The sequence below is a fragment of the Equus przewalskii genome, chromosome 14, assembly GCF_037783145.1.
Source record: "Equus przewalskii isolate Varuska chromosome 14, EquPr2, whole genome shotgun sequence".
NCBI lineage: Eukaryota > Metazoa > Chordata > Mammalia > Perissodactyla > Equidae > Equus > Equus przewalskii.
Genome location: NC_091844.1, coordinates 42019189 through 42045739, shown reverse-complemented (window position 1 = coordinate 42045739; position 26551 = coordinate 42019189). Strand labels below are relative to the sequence as shown.

Below are 26551 nucleotides of genomic sequence, written 5' to 3'. Positions count from 1 at the left end.
TAAACCATGGAATTTTTTGAGAGATCTTAGAGATATCCTGACTGAGTCCTTCATTTTTCATTTCATAAATGAGGAAATTGAGGCTTACACTGGTTCTGGCTTTCCCAAAGAAATGCAATTATTGGCAACAGCTAAGACTGGAAAGCAGTCCTCTAACTCTTCTCTATTCAATATACCACGTTCAGCCTATTTGTGGGTGCAGACAACTACCAAGAACTACATAATTCATATCCTCTGCTTCCATAAGGCTACATCATAGCTTCTACTTATAAACTTATATCAAGACATCAGCTAAAATAGTCTTGTAGCTTTTGGAGAAATCATTCAGCATTATGCTATGTGTAGCAGTGTTAATTTCCCAGTGTAAACCTGTAGAGTGTTATATATTTCTGGTATATTTCCTGAGACAATAGCCATCATCTCTGGTTTTCCTTGTATCACATAACTTCAGTACCCATGTTATTATTGGGCACTAGCCTGCCCTGAATCCCTATCCAGTGATAGAGATAGTGCCACTCTGCCTTGATTGTATCCAGAAGCCTCATCCCCAACATGAAGCTGAACACCTCTCCAATGACCAATTCCTTTTGTCTGACTCCAGAAAATGGCTGCTTTCTGCCTTCCTGGCAACTGTGCTTTGTCTACATGATTGGACTCTGGTTGCAGTGTGTTTTGGAGTAAGAAAAGAGACCCAGTGCACAGGGCTTAACCCACCTGGTGCAATTGCAGAGCCAGCTCTGTCTATGTGGGTCTCATGTTTTACTCTTCTGCTTTCATTGAACCGTATCTTTATTTCCTGTGCTCCTTGGAATTCCTTGCTTCAGTAAGTGGGGAATCACCATCCCTCAGTCATAGGCTTTGACATACACCCAGAATGTTGAATTACAGCATTTTTTTTTCACTCAGGATTATTTTTATACAGCTAGTTTAAAGACTAATGTAATAATTCCAGAATATGAATGTCAAGGAAAAGGATGACTGATTTCAAACTATTTAAAATTCTTCAGAATATTTTATGTGTAAAAATACAGAATACTTTGTATGTATTACAGAGTTTGCTCAAATTTTCCAGTATGGGTTGTATTCATTTCTTTACTACAAATGTTAGAAGTGAATTCATACTACCAACTGTGGTTCATCTTTGTTCTATTTTAAGAGCATCCAATCCTCGTTACCAAAAAGAGTGTTATATAGGTAACAGTGGCAGATAAAGGAAAAATAGATGGCAGATTTTAGTTGCATTATTTTATCATAATTAAAAGTCATGTAAGTAACCGTATCCTATTTCTTATAGTATGAGTAAGTAAGAACATGCTAATCACATAATCAAAACAAATGGTAAGTATACTAAGTGCATCACAGTGCCTCCAGACATACGTTAATTTCATTTGTAAAATTCTGTCTTAAAGTCTCTTGCAAATTTATCCACAAAAATAAACAAAAATAATTAGTAAGCTGCCACGCTTAAAAATATACATAATAGCCGCTCAGGTTTTTTAGAAAAGTGTTTCCTTGATTCATATCAATACAAATATTATTTGTATGATATGGTTAAATGGAATTATTTAATCATGGATATTTGTCGTTACATCTTTTTGTTTAAAGTTATATGTGTATATTTTTAAATTCACCTTAATGGGATTATATTAATATCACTGCTTCAGGATAGTGGGCTTCAACAGAGTGTGCATGGTTTGGATGTAACCCTCTGCTCTCACTAGTGGGTTTCTCTGTCAGGTTAATATCTTTCATGAAACCTTTACATCCCCAGCTTCAGGGTCACTTGGGAGATGGTAAGGCCTAAAAGAGGTATTTTTAAAATTTGGTTTCTAGATTGACTATTATGTTAGGAATAATGAAAACTCCATTGAGAAATGAATTTGGAAGTTAAATATCCAAATAGTAGAATTTGGAGCATGGCTGTGGTGTCACAAAAGAACCATATAATTTGCCACAAATGATCTATGTTCCTTGTGGCAATGACAAAATGGGAAAAGAAATATATTTTTAAAAAGTGAAAAGTTAAAGTATCAGTTAGCACCTGTAATACCGCAAATAACAGGAAATCCAACTCAAAGTAGCCTAAATGATAAAGGAGACTGATAGCTCAAGCAAGGAAAACCAAGAGGTAGGGCAGACTTCAGGGCTCCTTGATCCAGAGACTTCAACATGCTGTCGAGGACCGTCTTTCCATTTCTCTAGTCAGTTCTCTGGGTTATGGTAAGGGCCTCATCCCCAGGCTGCCTGCCCTGAGGTGAGATGATGGCTCCTAGCCTCAGTGGGGTTCCATGCTTCCCCTTGAGTTCATGGGCAAGTTTTCAAGCAAATCAATGAGACTCTCCTGGAGCTTGGAGGCTGGAAGTAGGTCAACTTTCCCTAAAACCATGGATTATGTAGGGAAGGAATAGATACATACCCCTCCTCCCCACCCCTACCCCCTCACACAAATTCTGGTCTCTGAAAGGATGGGGAATGTGGGTAGGTAACCAGTATTTATGTATTACAGAATTAGATAGAATTTTCAAATTTGTTTTGAACCAGTTGATGTACCAATGAAATATATTAGCCCAGTATCCATCGTTTTATTTAGGGAAATTATCAGGAAATTTAAAACCTTAAATCTTAGTATATGAAAGGACTTCTATTACAAGAGATATGTAAATTGAACATTACAAAACATGACGTTTTGGGGAAATGTAGGGGCACATTTTTATTAACAATAATATTAAGGAAAGGTATATGAAATAGTTTACATTTCTTGCCTGCACAACTCTAAATTTTCATCTCCAATAACCCATCTCACTGCTTTTTTCTTTTCTTCTTTTTAGGCCATGAAAATAAATGGAAACTCTCTCAAGGACTAACAATCAGAGCTGCCTGGTTGACGAGGGAGGTTTTGGTTACAAGAAGACCCTGAAGCAAGGATTCTAAATCAAAGATTTAGGGGCAATCTGAGTTTGCATTTAAGATCCTTCTGCCTTTAGCAGTAGCTTATGTGTTATGTCCAATTGACATGTAAGCACAGTGAAGAAATATTCCATTACAATCTCTGATGACATTAGAACTGTGTATTTCATAATGTATTGTAGATAGATATTTAGTTTATTTAACTCAAATTATGACTCTTTCTTAAGAGCAGAACTTGAAAATTAAATTTATTATGTAATTGACTTAAGTATTTATTGCGTACCTATTCCATACTTAGCAGTGAGCAAGGTGTTATAAGATAAAATGTGTAGAAAACTAAGTCCCTTTCCACAGGCTAATTGTTTTCTGTTTCAAGTAAGAAATATGAAGTGATGTCTTCAATGGTTGTTCGATTTATATTGCAAATGTAATTACTTTGACTAGATGATTTTACCAACCGAGATTGAAGCTGTGAGGAATTGCCATGAAAAAACAACAAAAACAAAAAACCTTAATGATAGTCATCCTCCCATCTCAAAATAAGAGAATTGATTTGGCTTAACCTGTGGAAAATAAGTCCTTTGGAGTCTGCATTTCCAAGGAGTTGCAATTGGCTTTGCATGTAGAGGTTACTCTCCTTTATAAAATGAACTTGTGTGTTCAAATCAGTTGCTGGGGCAGAGCAAATTTCTCCATCAGTCAAACAAAAGTTCAGTGATAGGAAAGAAAGTTGAAGTAATTTGTGAGTATCCTTTCCTCTTTGTGCTTAGAGAATGCACGTGCATTTCTGCAGCAAAGGAAAAAATTAAAGGAAAACATTCTCCTCAAGAATCTTCCTTTGAATTTCATACGTAGACTTAGAAAACAGTATCACTATCATCGCTTACTCTCAATAATACTTTTCAGTCATGTGTGAGGTGTTTCATTTACAGAAAGACTGCTGATTTAGGTAAAACTTTAAAAAGCAAAAATAATGATTACAATGATACATAGACTCCTGAACTAGATTTTTTGTTTGTACGATCAAATATTGTGTGGATGGAATTTTTTCCCAGTCTTCATTTTTCCTTTGTAAATGTCTTTACAAAACCAGTACAGTTTGTGGAAAAACTCTTTCATTTATCAGTCTAACTAGGTAACTAAAGTTCTAATCTGTGTCTAACACCTCAGAGTTTAATTTTTATTCACTTCCCTTTTGATGGTACATGGGCATTCTTGTTTAATTAGTGATACAAGTGGTAGAATCTGAGGTCTCACATTATTTGCCAAAGTCACTGGGTCATCTCCTTCAAGCTGATCAGATGGGCTTTCTTTCTACCATCCTATTATAGGAGGTTTTTGTAAACTAGTGTTATAAACGATTATTTTTAGTTAAGAGAAGCCCCAGGAAAGATTAAAAAAATGGATATAAAGACATTCCAGTTCTTGATCTTATCTTTTTCTCATCTCAACCTTTAGAGAGTCTTGCTGGAAGAACACAAGGAAAGGCAGGAAGGCTTCTTACAGATCTTTGAGACCTCCTTCCACTCAAATCCCAGGGGAGCTAGAACGCTATACCTCTGTGGTTCAAAAAGTCTTTGGACCAGTAAAGGGGCCTTTATCTGCCAACATTTCAAACATATTCAATCAAATATTGATCTAGAAAATCAGCTACTTTTTCCTCTAGCAAAGAAATTAAATTAGTACTACCTACTGAAGGCCTATACATGGTCCTCGGGAAGATAATGATGGTACCCTAGGCTATTCCTAGGATCAAAAGTTTATATGGACACCAAACTGATTTAACATTTTCTGTAATGCATGGAGACAAAAGGGTGAAAGATCTGCTTGCCAATAGTAATGTGCTGGAGATTATCTCATGTGGCGAGTCCTTGCATCAAGAAGCCAGGTTATGGTTTTCAAATCCATCTCATCTCTGAAAATAAAAGGAACGGAACGTGGCCTATTTCACCTCACTGAAAGGTTTTCATCACCAGAAATATCTGATGGCTCTTATTCAAGTTGACAGTAGCACATGTGTCTCTGACTCATAAACAGTCCTTCTCTCTATTGTGTCCTGTTTCCAAGAAGTTCCCGATGTGATGTTATTAAAGAACAGGAGGCCTGTCTGCCTATTCTTCCGTAAATATGAGGACATCAGAAGATGAGAAAAAGCTTCCTACATTCTAAAATCATTTGGAATTTCAAGCTTAATTTATGAAATCATGTGTTCAAGTTGAGATACTATATAAAAGATAATCTTTAGCCTTCACATACTATAAAACTGAGACAGCACAATTTTAATGAGAAAATTTAGGTTGCAGAGAAGCTTTTCCTTTCCAATAGTACCTATAATTTATTTATTAGTTACCTTTATACTCTTAAAAGCTTATTTTTCTTGCGATGTCTTTGAATTTACTTAATCAAGGAAACAAGAATGGATTATATACCTTACAAACTGTACACACTCAAAAATTTTCAAGAATTAGTAAACCTAGGAAAATAAAACATCAATCTTTCTTCTTTGAACCTTAAGTATGGTAGCAGTGGCCATCAGTATTGTGAAACTAATTACAAGGCAGCATTGTAGAGACTAATCAAGTGAACAGCCACTTTACTCAGTAAAAATAATGCTTTCTAGGCTATGGGATTGTTGTTTGACACAAAGTTTAGATTCTTAGGTAAGATGAGGCATATTTTGGAAATCTGGCACTAACTTTGGGTTTTTAATGGCACCAACCCTTTATTAGGAAGATTATTTCAAACACTGTAACCATGAAGTCACTCAGGTAACTGTTTTGACAGAATTGACTGATGATGCAACCAAACTATTTCTCTGAATTGACTTATTTTCAGTTTCATGGCAATGCAGTCAGAGAATTATGGAAAGAAATAGCGTTCTTGAGCAACTATGACATGTCAGTCATTTTGCTAAGTGACGAGAATATAATGATGACCAAAAATATCCTGCTCTCAAATCATTGCATAATAAACATAACACTAATTCTGTACTAAGAGATGTGAAAGAGAGGTACAGACATTTGTTAGGCATCTGGTTTGTGGAGAGCATTTTGTCTATTACATAAATCAATATAGAATCTTGTTTGAAGGTTAAAAAGATTCGTTGCAAGTTTAAGAAATAAGGAAATCTGACTTAGGCTTCATACAAAAAATATATATATAAGAAGAGTTCAGTTTATGGCAAGCTTAGCAGGAGAATATGGTATAATGTGACTTTCAAAATAACTCAAGCAGTTTTAGGATGATTAACAGAAGCCTAGGGTATAGATTAAGGAAGGAAAAAGGCTTCTGCATATTTGACACCAGTCACATGCTTTAGGCTTCTTTTCTGGGAAGTCCAACTTAAAAGGGATATTGAAAATCTGGTGGTGTCCCGAGAAGCTGAATTCATACGACGAAAGGTCCAGAACCCACGTCTACAAGAAGCATTTGAATAAAGTGAGATGCTTGGCAAAGAGAAGACAAGGGAGATTATGATAGTGTCTTTAAATAATTAATATGCTGTCATGGAAGATGAATTAGATAATGTTGTATAGCCATTCGTGACAGATCTTAGACCAACCAAAGGGTGGAAGTTACAAGATTAGGTTTAACGTTAATGATGAACCTTTCAACAATAAATGCTAGTTGAAAATGTAATGAGCCCCTTTGTGAGGTATGGATTCTGTGGCATTATAAATGTTCAAATAGTGGCTTGAATAAAGCATTTTTCAGGAATGCTATGGAAAGATTTCTTAAATTTATGGAGACAGTGTACCAAATGTTTTCTAAGGTGTCTCAACTCTGAATTGTTATGATTTATTATTATAATTGCTAGAAAAGTCCATATTCTAGAATGCTGAAATGTAAATTTTTCATCCTTTCTGCAGAAATTCGTGAAGGTCTATCATTGTGGGAGAAGAAGTCTCTGATCTCAAGATCTTGCAGTCTAGTAGAGACAATAAGCATTTGAAAACAAAGAAGTGACTCAGGAGGAAATTAATGCTGTTATGCAGTTACATGCAAAGTTCTCTGAAAAAAACCTAATAGTATTCAATCCTGATGGAGATGGTAATGAGAGAGAAATAGAAAAGCTTAACAGAGAAGGCAGGAGATAATTTTTCCTGTTTTTATTGTCTTTTGGGAGTAGGAATGAAAAGTAAAAAGGATCAATAACCCAAAGCAAAGAGCACATCTTATTACCTTCCACCAAGGTACTTCAGTTTACTCTGGGCAATACTCATACAAGATTAGTAAAGTATGGTTCTGCATCTGTCCAATATTGGCATTACAGAGGATAGAGATGTGGGGCATAGGCCCTGCTACAGAGTCAAATATACAAGTTATAGTGTTTATATACCCACGTTGAATATAATATGCTTTATTAATATAAAAAAATTGTGTGGCTCCTAACACTTACATAACTTTTACACCAAAAGCATTTTATTTATTTTTATTAAATGTCTTTACCTGGAGATCTGAAATTTCCTTTTTCTATAGTGGCTTTAAAAAAATAAAGCTTTATTGAAATTCAATTCAGATACCATACAATTCACCCATTTAAAGTGCATAGTTAATTGCCTTTAGTGTATTCACAGATATGTGCAAATATTGCCATCGGTAATTTTAGAACATTTTCATCATCTCGAACTCCATTCTCTTTAGCTATGACCCTCTATCCTCCCATCCCCCTCAGCCCTAAGCAACCACCAATCAACTCTTTATAGATTTGCCTATTCTGTACATTTCATGTAAATGGAATCATATAATATGTGGTATTTTATGACTGGCTTTTTTCACTTAACATAAAATTTTCAAGGTTCATCCATGTTGTAGCCAGTATGCATACTTCATTCCCTTTTATGGTGAATAATGTTCCACTGTATGAATATTCCACATTTTGTTTATTGATTCATCAGTTGATGGGCATTTGAGCTGTTTCCACCTTTTGGTTATTATGAATAGTGCTGCTATAAACCCTGTGTGCAAGTTTTTGTGTGGACTTATATTTCCATTTGTCTCAGGTATATAATTGGGAGTGGAAGTACTGGATCATATGGTAATTCAATGTTTAACTGTTTGAGAACCTGTCAGACTGTTTTCCAAAGTGGCCGCCCCATTTTACATTCCCACTAACAGCGTCTGAGGGTTCCAATTTCTCCACATCTTTGTCAGTACTTATTATTACCTGACTTTTTGATTCTTGCTATCTTAGTGAGTGTGATGTGGTATCTCACTGTGGTTTTGACTTGCACTTCCCGCAAGACAAATGATGTCAAGCATCTTTTCATGTAATTATTGGCCATTTGTATATCTTCTTTGCAGAAATGTCTATTCAGACTCTTTGCCCATTTTTAAAATTTAGTTATTTGGCTTTATATTATTCGTTGTAAGAGTTCTTTATATATTCTAGGTAAAAATTTCATCAGCTATATGTTTTGTAAATACCTCCTGCCATTCTGTGAGTTGTCTTTTCAGTTTCTTGATAGCATCCTTTGAAACACAAGAGTTTTTAATTTTGGTGAAGTCCAATCTATTTTTCTTTTGTTACTTGTGCCTTTGTGTTGTATCTAAGAATCTATTGCCAGATCTGAAGTTATGAAGATTTATTCCTGTGCTTTCTTCTAAGAATTTTATAGTTTTAGCTCTTACGTTTAGGTCTTTGGTCCATTTTGTATTAATGTTCATATATGGTGTGAGGTAAGAGTCCAACTTCATTCTTTTGCAAGTGGCTATGTAGTTGTCCCAGCACAATTTGTTGAAATGACTATTCTTTCCCCAGTAAATGGTCTTTGTCAAAAATAAGTTGTGCATAGATACATGGATTTACTTCTGGATTGACAATTCTATTCCATTGATCTATATGTTTATCCTTGTGCCAGTACCATACTCTGTTGATTATTTACTTTGTAGTAAGTGTTGAAATCTGGAACTGTATGTCCTCCAACTTTGTTCTTCTTTTTCAAGACATTTTGTCTACTCTGGGGCCCATGCAATTCCCTAAAAGCTTTAGAATCAGCTTGTTAATTTATATAAAGAAAGCCACTGAGATTCTGATAAGGATTGTGTTAAATCCATAGATCCGTGTTGGCAGTATTGCCATCTTAGCAATATTACATCTTGCAATCCATGAATATGAGATGTTTTCCCATCGATTTACATCTTCTTTAATATCTTTCAATAATGCCTTGTAGTTTTCAGAGTCTAAGCTTTACACCTCTTTTGTTAAATTTATTTGCAAGTATCTTATTCTTTTTGGTGTTATCTTAAATGGAATTGTCTTTTTAATTTCATTTTCAGATAGTTCATTGCAAGTGTATAGAAACACAATTGAATTTTGTATGTTGATCTTATATCCTGCAACCTTGCTGAACTCATTTATTAGTTCTAATAATTTTAAGTAAGTTCCTTAAGATTTTCTATATACAAGATGGTATTATCTGCAAATAGAAATATTTTTACTTCCTGCTTTCCCATATCGATGCCTCTATTGTGGCTTATTAAAAAACAATCTATAATAGAGAAGAAAAAAGTAAAGGTACCATGCTGAAATGTGCATATTTAGGTTGCCATGAACTCACATTGGAAGAATATTATTTCAACTAAAAATGACTAAGTTTTACAACACTTACTTTGTACTAGGTGCTTTACACTTATTAGCTTATTTAATAATCACAACATCCCTATGAAATTACTGTTTCTTATTTTATAGATGAGGGTGCTGAGGCACATAAATGTAAATGGTCTCACAGGCCATAAGTGGCAAAGTTGGAGTTAAGGAGTTCATGATGACAGCTAACAGTTGAATGGCACTGCACAACTTACAAAGAATTTTCAAGTAATTCATATTTCAGTTAGTCCTCAACATAACTAAACGGAAAACATATCACCATTTACCAATGATGAAACTGATGTTCAGAGATATTAAATGATTTGGAAAAGGTCCAGAATTAATAAGACAAACCAGAATTGATGATCATAACTTTTGACTGAGGCTTTATTTGCTGTATCAAAGTTATGCTTTTGAAATCATTTTCTACATATTGGAAAGGGAAAATTTTCTGAAGCAGCCCAATGGCTTTTATACAGGGTAAAAAATATTGCTAACTATTTTAGTTGGGGTCCTCTGGATGCGTGGGACAGAAAGCTATTCTGGCTAATCTAAGCAAAAAAAAAGGGGGGGAGTTTATTGGAAGTGTTTAGGGCAGCTTCTGGAACTGGAGGAAAAGCATGATTATCAAGCCTTGGAAAGTCGTATTCCAGAGCAGACATGGGGATCTGGTTTACAGGAACTAGCGAACACTTCTTTCAGGGCTCTGTGATCAAGAGGAATCAGATCCAGCTATTTTCTATTCTAGTGACACTCGACTCAAGATTCTAATTCCAAGAAGAGTCTAATTTGATTGACCTAGCTTGGTCCTTAGGCTCACTCATTGGCTTCCAAGTCCCATGGAGACTAAGTTCAATGGAGGGTGACAAAGAATTGGGGAATGAAGAATTTCCTCAAGATGAGGAAATGGACTCTGTACCAACCTAGCTCTTCTATTTATTTATGCTAATGTGTGCAGCCACTTTTCTTTCCTCTATCATAGGTCACAAATCTCTAATACAGGAAAAGCAAAAAGTGATCAGTAGGCATGTTTTAGAAATTTAAACTTTTAAAGGATTCCTTGAGATTCATATAGGAAAAGTATTTCATGAATAAGAATCCTACACTTATGGCATCTTGTCTTATAGTCTCCCCCAAGGTACTATATATAATAATATATATATAATATATTATATGAAGTATGTATATCATGTATTACATGTGCATATTGATATGTATATAACACGTACACAGGTATACACATGTGCATACATATACACATGCAATATATATATACACATATATGGACACAATAAAGAAATGAAATGATAATTTATTTAGCATCCACAAAGGAGTAAATGAATTTCTCCACTTTTAGTGCAAAAAAAGTATACTCATTATCAATTTACTTTGATTTCTATTTTTCACTTTTATCCTCACCTCAGGAAATAGAATATGGTTATATTATGGGAGAATCATTGTGAGTGCACTCTAGGTTCAATAGTTTATCAGCATAAAAACGTGCCTTAGCACAACAAAAGCTTTTCCTACAGGTATGACCAACGTTGTAAATTGCCTTCATTGCTTCATGCAGAAATGTGCTATGGACTGCTTAATTATAATTTTTTCCCATTAGTTTTGTTTTTCTTCATTATCATGCCCTCACTGTAAGGTTCTATAATGCAACTTACAAAAGAAAAGCCACAAGATGCTGGGGATAAAATGAGAAAAATCAAGAGGAGGTAGAGAGACAGGTAAATGAAATTATTATCATGAATTGTGCATTGTGAGATTTCTGCACTGTACTTTTATATACAAAGGAAAAGAGCAATTTTAAAAGCTGCATTTTAACTGTGGTGAAAGAGCAGTTTAATTGGTTATAAGTAAGCGTACATGACACGGTACAGTTGGGTCGCCCGTGGTGAAATCAATTTACATTCCAGCGTTTCTTAAGAAAGACATTTCTTTTTCTGGATGGGCACTTCAATGGTTTATCAGGAAAGATATTTGTGAATTTGGCTGCAGAAGATGTAGAATGGCCAGTGAGCAAGGTACAAAGGATGTGGGCTGTAATAAATAGAAATTCCGGAGGATTTTGCAGGTAAAGTTGAGCAGTGACACCTGCTCTCTTCCCTGCTGCCACAGCATGGAATATGAGTTTTGCACTGCCATGTCACATTGGCCCGTGATAAACAAAGCTATTTATTTTATAAGAAACAATAGCAACATGATATGACAACTTGAGCTGGCCCAGTGCAATTCAATTGTGTTATTTTCTGATAACAGGAGTATAACTTGTGTCATCGCTGTGTATCACTTTGTGTAAATTTGGTGGTTTTTTTCTCAAGCCTAAAAGACAAATCCAGCTTTTATTGCTTTTATTATCTTTGAGAAGTTACATAGCAAGAGATGCTGCTTCTTGCATTAAACTGATGTTAAAAAATGATATAAAGAGATGAATTAAGAATTAATATGATTGCAGTCTATAATAAATAATGAGTCTGCTTTCAGATGATAAAATTGTCTACCACTTGGCTTCTTGTCTTTTTTTGGGGAGGGTGGCGCGCAGGTCTACATCCAAAGAACAGTAGTCTGTGGCTCTATTCTTTCTTTCAAAACTCCTATCGGCAGAGATGCTTCTGTGTTAGATAATCTAGAATAGGAATTTATACAAAAAGTACAGAAGGCTTTCATTTTTCCATGAAAATTACAAATAAACACACCTAGATTTTCAAATATAAAAGGATGCATTTAAATTTCACACAACAAAGTTTTTAAATTATTTTACTGTGCAGTTTTCATGATAGAAAAGTAGAATTTATCAGAAAAGAACTTCCTATGCTTTAATCTGTTTTCCCCACCTGCAGAAAAGTACAAGCACGTATACTAGACTTTGAAAGTATTACAGTATTTAGTTCATTTTCAAATTCTGCTATAAATTCCCCATGCCCCTCTATTGAGAAACCCCAGGTGCCCATAAAACCCAGGGAATATCCATGTCTTTGATATTAACAAACCTTGCATGTTAAGCACACAAAACAGTGACAGAAACTTGAAGAGCAGAAATAAAACAACACAAAGCAGATCTGTTTTTGCTGATTGTTTAACAATTAACATTTCTTTTTCTTTTTTTCTTTTCAGGAGCCTCATTGAAAAAAATGACATGTGAGCAAAGATGAAGGAGGGGAAGGGCTTCCATCCCTCCTCCCCCAGAGCTGTCTCCTTTCTTGGGTCTATTTCAGTTCCCAGATTCAAATCTACATTTCTCCGTGAAATCTCTTCAACTTTTGTAAGTAGAAGCAGACTTTCATCAGGATGTCAGCACCACTAGATTACCAATATGCACTAGCAGCATAGAAACAGACTTTAACTAATTAGCATGAAATCTTATTCTAATTAAAAACAACAACAATGACAACCAACAAAAATCTGTAGTCTGGTTTTCTGGGCACTGGATTTGGACAGGGAGCAAAATGGTGAGCGTTGCTGATAGATGCCAGGTCCTGATTTTGGAACCCAGTAGCATGCAGAGCGGCATCCACCCTTATAATGAGGTGGCTGGTTGGCAAAAGGAAGGGACGTTAATCTGAGTTTGTGGAAGTATTTTTTAGGAATTCATGTTTCCCTCCCATTCGTTTGTCCTAGAGATGACAAATGTTGGATGGTGTGGTCCTGAGGGGACCAGTTTCAACAGGACCAGCTGCAATGGCCACGCCGATTATCTGGAGGAAACTGAGGCTCTGCACAAGTTTACTCCATGGGCAGCAAAGGGCTTGGGCTTAATGAAGAGAATTTATGTCTATGTTCTCATTCTAGCCCTTCTGAGTCTCTCTCTCTCTTTCTGTCTTCTTCGCCTCTTCTCTAAACTCATCAAGGACTCTGCTTGTTCACATTAATTTAACTCTTCTCTTCAGCATTTCCCACCTCTCCTTCTTGACTGGATGTTCCAGGTTAGTTTCTAAATAGGCTGCAATATCACCCGTATATATGTGTGTGTGTGTGTGTGTATTTTCCATTTGTCAGGTTCCTGTGTTTATTCACCTGTTTCCAGGATCTTGTGACTTGTTCTTTTATTTATTTATTTTCCTTTTGACCCCCGTCACCCATTTCTCCCAACCCCCAACCCTGCCTCTGGCAACTACCAATCTGTTCTCTGTATCTATGAACTTGTGTGTTTTTTTAGATTTTACATACAAAAGAGCTAATATGGTATTTGTCTTTCTCTGTCTGACATTTCACTGAGCATAATGCCTTTGAGGTCTCTCCAGGTCTTGCAAATGACAAGATTTCATCCGTTTTTATAGAGGAATAATATTCCATTATATGTATATGATATTGTAATACATATATAATTCTTATATATATTTACATTTCCATCAACAGTACACAAGGGTTCCCTTTTCTCCACATCTTCACCAATATTTGTTATTTCTAGTCTTTTTGATAATAGCCATTCTAACAGGTGAGAAGTGTTATTTCATTGTAGTTTTGATTTGTATTTTCCTGATGATTAATGATGTTGAGCATCTTTTCATTTACCTATTGGCCATGTGCATATCTTCTTTAAAAAATGTCTATTCAGAAATTTCAAAATCTGAAATCTTCTGTCCATTTTTAAATTAGATTTTTTTTGATATTGAACTGTGTGAATTCTTTATATATTTTGAATATTAACCCCTTAACAGATATTTGCAAATATCTTCTCCCAGTCTGTAGGTTGTCTTTTTATTTTGTTGATGGTTTTCCTTTGCTGTGCAGATTTTTAGTTTGATGTAGTCCCACTTAGTTGTTTTTGCTTTTGTTGCTTTTGCTTTTGGTGTCAGATTCAAAACATTATCGCCAAGACCTATGTCAAGGAGCTTATCACCCATGTTTTCTTCTCAACAACTTTTCCAATCATCATAATCTAGTCACGAGTGGTGATGAACTTTGCAATTGAGTTTTGAGCATGATATTGCCTTTTTGTTTTCTGTTGTCTTTTTTAGTAATATACATTCATCCTTTAGGGCTTTAGTTTTAGGCATTCTTTTCTTTCTCAGATTACTTATATCCACTCGTGATCACTTCCCTTGATTTATGCTGGGTTGAAATTTTTTCCTCTAACTACCACACTCTGTATGACTAGGCCAGAGTTGTAGTGACAGAGGGTAAGGAAGCATGGAATAAGAAGCAAAATCTAAAACAAAACGATGACAATAAAAACTAGCCCCTGTGGCAACATCCTTCATTCTGGGAGAGGTACTTGAGTGGAGGAGGTGGTATGGCTAAAGGTGAGAAGGTGGTTCCTATTGTCCTTCCTTTGATACAGGGGATGAATATCACAGTCTGGTTGATGTGTCAGTTCACATTCATCTCACAGGCTCACTAATGACAGGTGAGCCTGTCATTTGGTCTCCACTCCTTAAGTCAGAGGGCTTCCTGTAACACCTCACTCAGGGTGTTGAAAGGTGGAGCTATGAAAATCTGCTAAGCATGACTTCTCCACTACCATGCCTCGGGGATGGGGGTGAGGTGTAAAGGGGCAAAAGAGAGAGAGATTCCCTTCTTCACATCCCAGTCCAAGGGAAGAGGATGCCACATTGTAAGGAATTTATAGCCTTGAGACATACATTTTACTTTCTCCTGAGGCTTCTGTGAGACAAAAGGATACCTATTCGCAACTGTGGAGAAGTAACACTGGTGACTAGGAGACCAGTTGCTCAGATTAAATGAGATGATGGACATGGTATTTGTCTTATGGCAAGAGAATAAATAATGGCTCTTATTTTAAGGGGACAGATTATGTGATTTCTAAGGTTCTTTTTAGCTCTTATAGTGTTGTGACTTAGTTCAATGAGAGAGAGAGAGAGAGAGAGAGAGAGAGTGTGTGTGTGTGTGTGTGTGTGAGATAAGAAAAGTATGCAAAGCTTAAAAAGAAAAGAATAATGAAAATCAGAAAAATGTGGAATATGTGTTATTTGTAGGCACCACAGTTCTAGGTCCATCTCTGTTACTAGCCAACTCTACGACCCTTAACCTCTCTGTTCCTTTCCTCATCTATTGAATATGAAATGGAAATAATATCTGCTCTGCTCCTGTCATTCGTTATTGTAAGGCTCAACAAAAAAATAAAGAGCCTCAGATGAAAGTGGTGTACTGTAAAGCACCATCATTTATAAGCCTCTTCGATTTGCATTCAAGCAAAAGTCCCTCACTTGCTGCACATACTATTTTCCCTTAACTTGACTTCTGTTACTGAAACTTCTTTCCCCAAAGCTGAAATAGCGCTCAGGAACTTCTATCATCCATTTATTCACTTATTCATTCAACAACTGCTTATCGGCAACCACATTCTACGAAGCACTGTGATGGGTGAGGGGATACACAGAAGAAAAGATCACATTCTTGTCCTCAAGAAAGTTATTTCACAACCAGGCAAAATATGAACATTGATGAAATGAAATGGTGTGACAGCAGAAGGAAGGTGGCTATAAACTGCAACGGGAGCCACGAGAAAGAAACGCCTAAGTATGAGTAAGGAAATCCGGAAAATCTTCTCAGAGGAGGAAACAATTGAATTGACTCTTAAAGGACGTGTTGAAATTTGCCTGTGGTCAGAGATGAAGAAGAACTTTCATGGAACAGGACTACTATGTGCTAAGACTTGGAGGTGTGAAAAGCACAGCCCATTCAAGGAAGAGCCCTTATGTACTATGGCCTAAAAGAACGGAGAGTATGAGGAGGGTAATAGGCAACACTAGAGACTCTGGCAAAACCTTGTCAAGGAGAACCTTCCATGGATAGGAATTTGAACCTTATCCAGTAGGTGATGTGTTGAAATTGTTGAATGTTAGGTAGCGATATGATTGAATGTGCTACTTGGAAAACTAACTTTGGGGATATAATTACTAGAAATAATGAGTGAAGAATAAAAACTCTGTATGAAAGGTATTCAAGGAACATAGGATGTGTTTTTCTTAAGGGAGAAAAGAGAGTAATATTGTCCTAAAGTAGTTGTTTAGAGATTGTTTAAAGGTTGTTCTAGAATGACAAAGAGGGCAGTGAAGGACAAAAACCTGAATGGGAGGCCCAACCAACCGACTCTCGGCCGCCCGCTCCGCACCCAGCTTGGTGCACTGAGCAAGCAAGTGCCTTCTCTGCACCAGGGAAGCCCCACCTACCTGAAGCCAAGATGTCTAGCAAGTGGGCCAAGGCCAAGACCAACAAGAAGCAGCCACAGCAGGCCACCTCCAATGTCTTTGCAATGTTTGACCAGTCCCAGATCCAGGAGATTGAGAAGGCCTTCAACATGATCATCCAGAACTGAGATGGCTTCATTGACAAGGAGGACTTGGATGACATGCTGGCCTCGATGGGGAAGAACTCCACGGATGAGTACCTGGAAGGCATGATGAGCGAGGTCCTGAGGCCCATCCCTCTCACCGTGTTCCTTACCATGTTTGGCACAGACCCCAAGGAAGTGATCCACAATGCCTTCGCCTGCTACCTCGAGAAGGCCTCAGGTTTTATCCATGAGGACCACCTTCAGGAGATGCTCACCACCATGGGTGACAGCTTCACAGACAATGAGGTGCATGAGATGCATTGCGAGGCACCCATTGATAAGAAAGGCAACTTCAACTATGTAGAGTTCACCCACATCCTCAAACACGCTGTCAAGGAAAAAGATAACTAAGCCACTCCCCCACCATGCCCAGCCCCTGTCCCAGTCATTTGCTCCCCACACACACCATCTGTGCCAGCTCCAGCTCATGACTCCACAGGACCCTCTCAGGGGATCCTCCTTCTGAGGGGTTGTGGGCCCAGCTCCTAGTGGAGGAAATGCAAGGAGAGAATGCAGTGCCAGGCAAGGGGCACACAGCCAATGTAACACAGGTGACTCCGCAAGAAAAGACATCTTCTAGGGAGCTGGGCTAGAGGGCTGGACCTGGAGGACCAAGGGAAAGCTCCTCAAGAGAGCCCAGACCTCAGCTGTTGCCTGCCCATTTCCAGGCTGCTCCACAAAGGAAGGGCCCTGTGTCCTGGTCTGAGACATCCCTTCACCTGCACCCCCGTGCAGACCATGAAAGCCCTTTCCCAGCCACTGCCACAAACACACAAACCTCACCAAAGTCCCTTCTCAGGGGACAGGATGCCAAGTCCCCTCCTCTACACCCTGCCCAGCCACCAGAACACACCCCACCCCACCAGGTGTGTGCTCAAGAAGATGCAGGTAGGGTGGCAGAATCTCTAATAGAAGGCTGAGCGCTGAAAAAAACCAAAAAACCAAAAAAACCACCCTGAATGGATTGGCAAAGTTGTAGTCTGTGGAAAAAAAGAAAAGAGAAAAAAGGAGAGAGAGAGAATCTTACTTCCTTTGGTCAAGTTGGCTAAGATTGGATGGATTTATTATAGGGTTTTAAAATGAGCTTCAATATCAATAGTGTACTGAGACAAAATTGGGGTTTATTTTTCTCTTAAAAGAACACAGTTTCTTAGATAATTGATCTACTCTTAATAAAAGATTATAAAAGGTTTTCCTTTGCGTTTTGAGCAATACTTGTAGGAAACAAAGGTTCTGTGTCTTCATGTTGTACTTTATATTGTCTTCATCATGTCCTTGATTATTTAAGAGAATCAAAGCTTCTCAATGTGAAACAAGATAAGTTTTTTTCACAATCATGTTACCACCTATACTTAGTCAAAAATAATTTATTGTCACTTTGGTTGAATAGATAATTAAGTATGGTTTCATAGTGATCTGTGATCCTATTTAATCAATTGTTCAAACTTTTTGTCTTTTTTGACAACTTTTGATATTTTATCTTCCCAAAATCAAATCCTAAATAAAATCTTGATCTCAAACTGACTTGCAGATTTCCCAGAGAGCCCCTGGAAAATATCAAAGGAATTGTTCTTTCACCTTGTAAAAAGGAAGATATTAGAAAAGTAATTAGGTTTATTTCATATGTTTAAATGCATAAAAAACATTGTCAAATAAGAAGACATACTTAAGCTTCCCTAGGTTGTGTTTGTATGGGTAATGTTGTTAATATAAGTATTTCAAAGTTGTATAAAATTCATCAGTGTCCTAGCTGTCCATGATATCTCCTGATATGATGTTATCTGTCACAATTCCAATTATTATCTTAAAATGTTTTTTTTTGTCACAGAAACAGTAAAATTTCCTTGTCAATTGCGTTATTTTTATAATGAACTCTCATAAAATCTTTAACAACAGGCATTTTATGTCTTTTACCATTCACAAACACTTATTGTTTTATTCTAATGCTTTCCTGAAAGCTTTTCCAATCAGCAACAAGCAAGAACGCTTCATCCTCAACAAAGGGATTGTCTCAGAGACCCATGGAAAGAATTATGACAGATACTCTGGGAAACAGGCTTCTGATGGTTTTGCTTAAGTGACTTTGAGATCATACCATTAGAGTGAGTAAGGATTTCCAGAACTCTAGTGGAAAAGCTGGTGGGTTCATAAACTGCTAAACCAAGACCAAGCAGAACAAGAATTAATAACAAGGGACCAATGAACTGATGAAAAATGATTATGATTTTTATGGTCTTTTGTTTGGAGCATTGCTAGTTCTTTAATATTCTATTTTCTGGATTTAAGGAATCCCTTTCTGTTTTCTCTTAAGCTATCTATAACTCACAACAATTCAGTAGATTATACCTTTCTAAACAAAAATGAAACACTTTTATTTTCCTCCCTACCTGATCCCTCCAGAATCCAGAAACTCTTATTGAGTATTCTTATTTTCATAGCAATATAGTTACTTGCATAAGTTCAATAAGTATCTGTTCTCCTGACGTGGGACATAATTGGGAAAATTGTTTATATTACCAAGGCTTGGACTGGAGTGTCATATTTGAGAATGATGTGCATAGAATCAGATATGAGCAGGCAGTTTTAAGGAACTAAGGTTGACTTTATGGAACCAATAATTGCAAAGCCTTCTTGGCACAACCAGCCTGGTATCCAACTTGCAGGGTTCCCAGTATTACAGATGAGGTAAGTTCTTGGCAGACCCAGGAAACTTACGCTATTTTGGGAACTCCAAAAAGAGAGAAATTCACCCAAATCTATAGTCACTGCAGGTGAAATCTGGTGGCAAGTTCTTAGTTTGGCATCCTAACCTTAAGAGAATTTTAAAAGTCCAATCTGAGATTCCTTATAAAAGTTCCACCAAAGCAAACTTAAAAAGGTATATGTGGTTAATTATCATTCTTGCTACACTTACGTAAATGATCAGGCCAAGTTTAAGGAGACTAAACTTATTTTGTAAACAAGAGTTATTTTACTTTGATTATATTTGATCAAAATGGGGGTGATTATGGAGAGAAATTTTATGTTTCAATGGGAAACTATAACCCATCCTTGTGAGTTATCAGATTCTAGTCTTGTTCATTTTCTTTGTGTTATTTTTACCTGTTTGTAAACTGGATCCTGCCATCTTGCACATTTTGTCAGTAATTAATGTTTCCAATTTTTCTCCCACCCTCCTGACTTGGCATCACTGAGAACTGAAACTGTCCTTTTCCTGAATTCTGTAAGCTAAACTTGAATGACTTGAGATAACTTCAAAGGCTTTATCAGCAGTATGGGATGGTCAGAAAGTTCATTGACACTTGCGTCTTCCAATCTCTGCTCCAGGAAATGACCGTGACTGTGACATTACCACTACCATCTCACTTAAAACGCTTTGAGCCCAACAACTAGAAATCTTCTCAACTGACTGCCCTCTGGACTTAACAACTGGGTTTATAGTCTGGTCCAGCCATTCATCTTTGTTTTTCTCTCCCTTTGCAGACCTCCTGCCTCACAACTTCTAATCTGAGTCTCTCTCCACAGCAATCAACCTAGCTTCTTTTTTTGGTCAAACTTCTAGGGAAGTTTACAGGGGAATTATGGAGAGCCACTTGGACCCCCAGAGTTGGTATAAAATTATTTTAAAGTGAAAACATTTGTGCTAAAAAGATCAGAAAGAACTCTTATCTGAACTTCTCTTATCTGACTAAAGCAGAGCCTCCAGAAAATAAAGCTGCCGATAACTCAAACTCTGAGGGAGTTTCCTGTGAATTCAGTGGCCATGGAGACAGACTGACCACTTCCATTAGCATCAAAAAGCCCACGAGGACTTCCCATTGAAACCTTAAACATCCTCCCCCCTCTGTTAAGTTTGGTATATAAACCTTTTATCTCTGGCTATTGAGTCAGTTACATATCACTTAGCGCTCCTGCATGTATGCAGTGCACACATAAATAAACCCTGTCTTTTCTTCTGTTAATCTGTCTATTGTCAGTTAATTTGCAGGCCCCCAACCACTGGACACAAGTTGGAAGAGGAAAAGTTTTCCTCCCAACAGTGACACTGTGAATGATGAAATGTAGGTGGAAGTGTAACACAGGCCAAGCAGAACAGTTAGGACGTATAGAGCTTCAAATGAAAACACACATGATCTACAGTGAGGCAGGAGAAAAACATGGAGTGAAGTTAAACTACTGTCCAGAAATGGCTCCTCACGGTAGCTTTCCATGATTAATTCATCGTGATTGCTCTTCAGTCTTAGAGGCCCTATTTGTCATCATTCTTAGAGGGAATCCAGCTCTCACAGGTGAACTTAACTGTAAGGAAAAATCACTAGATTGATGTATAAAACTTAAGGGTCATGGTTAATTCATTATAAGATCCAGATACCCTAAGAATAAGCAATCCAATCCTAAGACTCAAGAGAAATGAAAACAAATGTCCACAAAAAGATTTGTACATAAATGTTCATAACAGACTTAATCCTAAGAGCACAAAACCCAAATGTTAGGTGGTATATCCATACAACAGAATACTAGTCAACAATAAATGAGTGAACTGCTGATACAACAACATGGACAAATCTCAAAAACGTTATGCTGAGCTCAGGAAGTCAGACAAAAGAAGTCACATTATGTGGTTGCTTTCACGTGAAGTACTAGATCAGGCAAAACTAATCTATGGTGATAGAAATTTAAAAATGGTTGCTTAAACGGAAGGACGAACAATTGACTGGAAAGGTCCTTGTGGGAACTTTCTGGAATGATGGAAATGTCCTTTACCTTGATTAGAGAGGTGATCAAAGTTTTTATAGCTCGTGGAATTATGCACTTTAAAATCTGGGACTTCTAGAAAATATAAATTTGACCGCAATAAGAAGATCATGTCAAACAAACAAACATACACAAGGGGAAGAGATACCACTGTGGGGGGAATGTGAGAAAGCTGATAATGTTGGAGAATTGATTTGCAACTGAATTCAAAGTGTCAAAGAACAAAATGAAAGAACTGACAAGAGAAAAAGTAGGCAAATTAGAGCAGGAAAACGAGACAAAGAAAAGGAAACCCAAACCAAATATTGAAGAATTAGGTAACCAGAGGAGTTTGCATATTGTTCATTGTCCTAAGATTGTAAGCATGAGACACAGAATGTAATTAACTGGCCCCTAGGGTGCCAGAAGTGGCTGATGATTCCTGGCAGCGTCCATTTGGGGTCCCTGCTGATTTGCCTTTAGTGTCCTGATGACACTGTACAACATGACAGCAGCTGTAGATTCAGTCTGGGATGTGGTGTCCCCGGAACCACTGTGGCCTGGCTCTTGGCTGGAGGCATTGGGAGGGCTCACACTTCCAGAGGAGGTGCCCTGGAGTGACCACAGCACACTCAGCCTCGTTTAAGGTATAAAATGTCATTCTTCAGTCAGAGTCATGGCAGACTTGGCCGGAAGATTCTGGAGATTTAAGGGCATTTGAATAAACATAATTCACATTTTTATCCAAAATCTGATTGGAGCACTGCAAACATTTCATGCCTGCAATGTTCAGTCAGGAATCCCTTGAGATATTCTCTATTTCTGGTTCCCAATTAAGCTGAAACAAGAACAGCTTTTTGCATAGTATTTTGGTGTACTCACTGAACCCAGGTAGGGCAGAGATTAGTGAAAATGGAAACTAACAACGGAATGAAATGGCCCTATCTTCTGAAAAAAGTGGGAAATTTGTTTTTGTAGTACTGGGTAAATGTTTGTGCAATTCTGATTTTTCTAAATGGATGGTATGATTTTTTGCTTTCATTTTTATGCCGAAACAGCTCCCATGCTAGATAACCCCTCTACGTACAGCACATGAATCCATCTGATTTAATTCTGACATTTTCTGTCATCTCACTCTGCAATCTTGTCATTACTTTTTAAAAAAATCTACTCAACATAGCATTTCTTTTCAGATTCTCTCAAAATCTCCTAAAGAACTTTATTATTGCCTACTTCAATTTACAAAATGAATTTCATGTTAGCTAAGTTTTTCCTAATATATTTTCACATATATAACTACATATATAATATATATTTTCATAGATTCAAGTATCATGTCAGAATTTATTATTTGAGTCATTGTGACTCTAAAATTTGTGACACTTTAAAAACATCTCTGATAAACAAAATTCATACTGGTGGTGACATATATAGAACATGAATTTCAGCTTACAAAAATCTAATGCCTAAAATTTACAACCTACACAATTCTTAACCATTTCTAGACCTGTACTTCCCTAACTTTCATTAACATTTAATTTCATTTTATTTCACATATGGGTATTTTTTATTTGACTTAAATTATATATTTTGTATGCTTGGTGTCATTTGTAGCATGATCTAGCTTTAACATTACTCATTTTCACCACTTTAAAATATATGTTATGTTTTCTGATGTCATTGCAGTGTTGCGTACCATTTGTTTATTTGAAATTTTAACATTATGTCTGCAGTTCTGAAGGCATATTGCTGAGTTATTTGAATGCGTGGGGGATCAGAATTTGCCACCTCAAAATGTGTCTCTTTGGCTCAATTATTTTTATGAACCGAAAACCTCAGAAAGAAACTTGACCTTTCCCCTAACTGCCTTTAGGATTTAAGATAGAAGGCCTGTCCCAGAAGGAGCTATCACCACAGATAACTCTGGACGTGGTAGACTGGGAGGAACATTGCTAAGCCTGTTTTTATCAAAGTTTTCTCTCTCTCTCTTTCTCTCCCTCTCTCTCTCTCTCTCTCTCACTCGGTCACATTGACTACAGATGGCCCAGCAAATGTTTATTTACCAAACGTTTGCTTTTCCATCTCCATGTGAATTGCCTTTCTCTCCTTTGAAGTCCCAAAACACTGTCCCTAACATCTTCTTTTGTCCTTAGCTGACTATGGTATTTAAGGTAGAGACTTTCGCCATTTTGGTGAGCTACTCACATTTCCTGGGTTTCTCTCAGGTACATATGTTATTAAACTTTATTTTTGTCCTCTCATTCTGTCTTGTGTCAATTTAATTCACAGACCATTCAGAAGAACCTAAAGGGTAGAGGTTCTCCCTTCCCCACAAATGCAATTAAATAATCTACGTAAAAATTTAGTTTTAAATATACTTTCCATATAAAATATATTTATCTTTGAATTCTCCTTGAATATGTACATATATAAAACTATTTTGTATTTGTAAAAAAATATATAAAGTGCAATGGGTAATTATAAACTACACAGATAACTGCACTCTTAAAATTGGTCAGATACGCTAGCAATTATGACCACCGAGGTTTTGTCACTTTGTTGTTATCCACACTAAGTAGTCATCATCATCAGGGATGTTGGGTTATTTTTTTCCCCTTCACCACGAGAAGGGAACTTTCTACTTAAGACTACCAAATCATGTTTAAGATTTTATTTACCATTGGCTATTAGAAACTTTGAAATCATTAAGAAACAAAATAAAACTAAGTTTCAAGTACTGGTCAGACTCAATTTGAGGGTACAGTCACAGCCTCTTTCTCTGAGAACTGCCCCTTACATAGAGATAGCCATGCTGTTTCAGTGTGGCCATCACCCTATGGCAACAGTTGATTGGACAAAGGTAGGGATGTCTAGTTAGGGTGAAACCAATCCAAAGGTTCAACCTGGCCAGAGCTGTTCTCTCTCTTAGGAATTCAGGATTAAGGCTTGAGACATGGGGAGAATGGGTCCATTATAAGAGAGCATTTGCCTGTAAGGTTTTGTTAAATTGGCACTGGTGGTTGGTGGGGGATGGAAGTATGCATCTTTTAACCCTGTGTATGTGTAGGGAAAAGCTGGTCTGCACAGAGAGGTAAATAAATTAGAGAAAAGAGCCATGGTGCCCCAGAGACTCCTACGTGATGGCACATACAAATTCTTGATCAATTTCCAACTCCTGGCTCTAAACCCTTGTTCAGGCAAGTGGTGCTTTCTACCTTTCTGTTCCATGAGATTCCCCATTCATTCATTAATAAATTTATCTTCTTCCTTTAGCTTAAATAAGTTACTTCCCTTATCACCAAAAGATTCCACCTAAGTCACCAGAATAAAGCTCTATTAAACAGAATATAGCAGAATTACCACTACTATTTACCAATATTTGGGGTCCTCAGAATATAACTACCCGTGTGAGATAGGAAGAAGGAGAGAAAGAGTTTTAGCTCACTTGAGAGTTTCAGGGCAGATTTAGACAAAATTTCAAAATAGGCAAAATGTGAGCATACCCTGCTACTCCTTTTCTGAGCTCCAACCTCCCAGTGTTCTTTCTGATGCCCTAAGCCCTCTACCACAACATTCCTATTTTGAGGAAGATAGAAGAATGAATCTATCTCATTTCCCAAAGTGTCCAATACCCTGAAACTTTTTACTGTTTCTACTCAACAAAACTGACTTAGCATTAAATGGAAGGCATATAATCCTTGGCATGTGAAATTGCAACTATGTAACACAGCTGAAACTTACTATGTGGTCTTGATTAAATTCTTTAACCCTCTGACCCTCGGTTATTATACCTAAATCAGGGATCTAACCAATTCACGTGTATCATTGTGATTTCAGTTAGCAATAACCACAAACTCTGACTCAGTTATCTTAAACAATAAGGCAGATGAATTCATTCATATAAGACAAAATTCTAAGGATGTGCAGCTACCGGAATATTTAAATTAGCGGCTAAATAACATGATTAAGGACCTTAGAACCTTACATCTTTCTGTCAGCCATTTTCATCATGGTGACTTAGCAACCTCCTGGTTTTAAGATGACTTCTGCAGTTGTGGTTTTGTTCCCTTCTGAAGTGTGGCCCCACATGCCAATATAACAATACCTGATGGAAGAAAGAGGACTTCTTTCTTTCTGTGAATCCTTTTTCTTTTTACTTTATAGCAAAGTAACCTTTTCTGGAAGCCCTTCGACAGACCTTCCCCCTATCTCATTGGCCAGCAACAATTTACGTGCTCAACCCAAACCAATCACTGGTAATATAAATGATAAACCATGATTAGTTTAGACTTTTCTTGCTTTAATCCTGAGTTTCAATGAGATGTGGAGAGTATCCAAATCAGGGTTTTACATGCAAACAACTGATAGAAGGTAACCAACAGTGTCTTTTATGTCACATGACATTTATAAGCATCAAACTAGATAATGCATGTGACAAGTCTTTTTCAACTTTAAAGATCTGAACAAATATATATGTTTATTTGTTCAGCTCAAATATATATATATATATTTGTTGCTTTATAACTACTCTAATAAATAAAAACTACTATTTTGATGATGTAGTTGCTTTAAGTTATTAGGAGGAAAGCAATTTTATTAAACATTTTCAAACTAATTCTGACTTAGCCTTCTTGTGCTCTTGTAAGTTATTTGTGTTTTAAAAAGAAGATGCTTAGTAAGCCAACTGATTCACTCGTGTATAGATTTTCCCTGGATAACACAGAATGACCTGAAAAATGCTGGCAGAGTGGGAGAAATTTATGAAGAGGTCTAGTGAAAACACATCCTTCAGTTGTCTCTGGAACCCACCTTCAGAGTCAGCTCTCCTGAAGGATTCCTCCTTACCACAGCTCTTCCTCTCTTCTAGTTCGGAACCCAGAGCTTCTGCACAATGCCAACATTGTCTTGCAATTTTCATACATATGGGAGAGGAGTCATCAGTGACCTTAGGAATTCCTCTAAGTATCTATATCGTTTCAAAATTCTATTTTGATTTGGTGACTCACTGTATCAAATTT

At 36.9% G+C, this 26551-nt stretch overlaps 1 pseudogene; it reads left to right on the top strand.

The window, feature by feature from the left end:
* Nucleotides 1–16570: 16570 nt before the first annotated feature.
* On the top strand, nt 16571–18356 carry LOC139075625 (myosin regulatory light chain 2, smooth muscle major isoform pseudogene; annotated as a pseudogene).
* The last annotated feature ends 8195 nt before the right edge of the window (nt 18357–26551 follow it).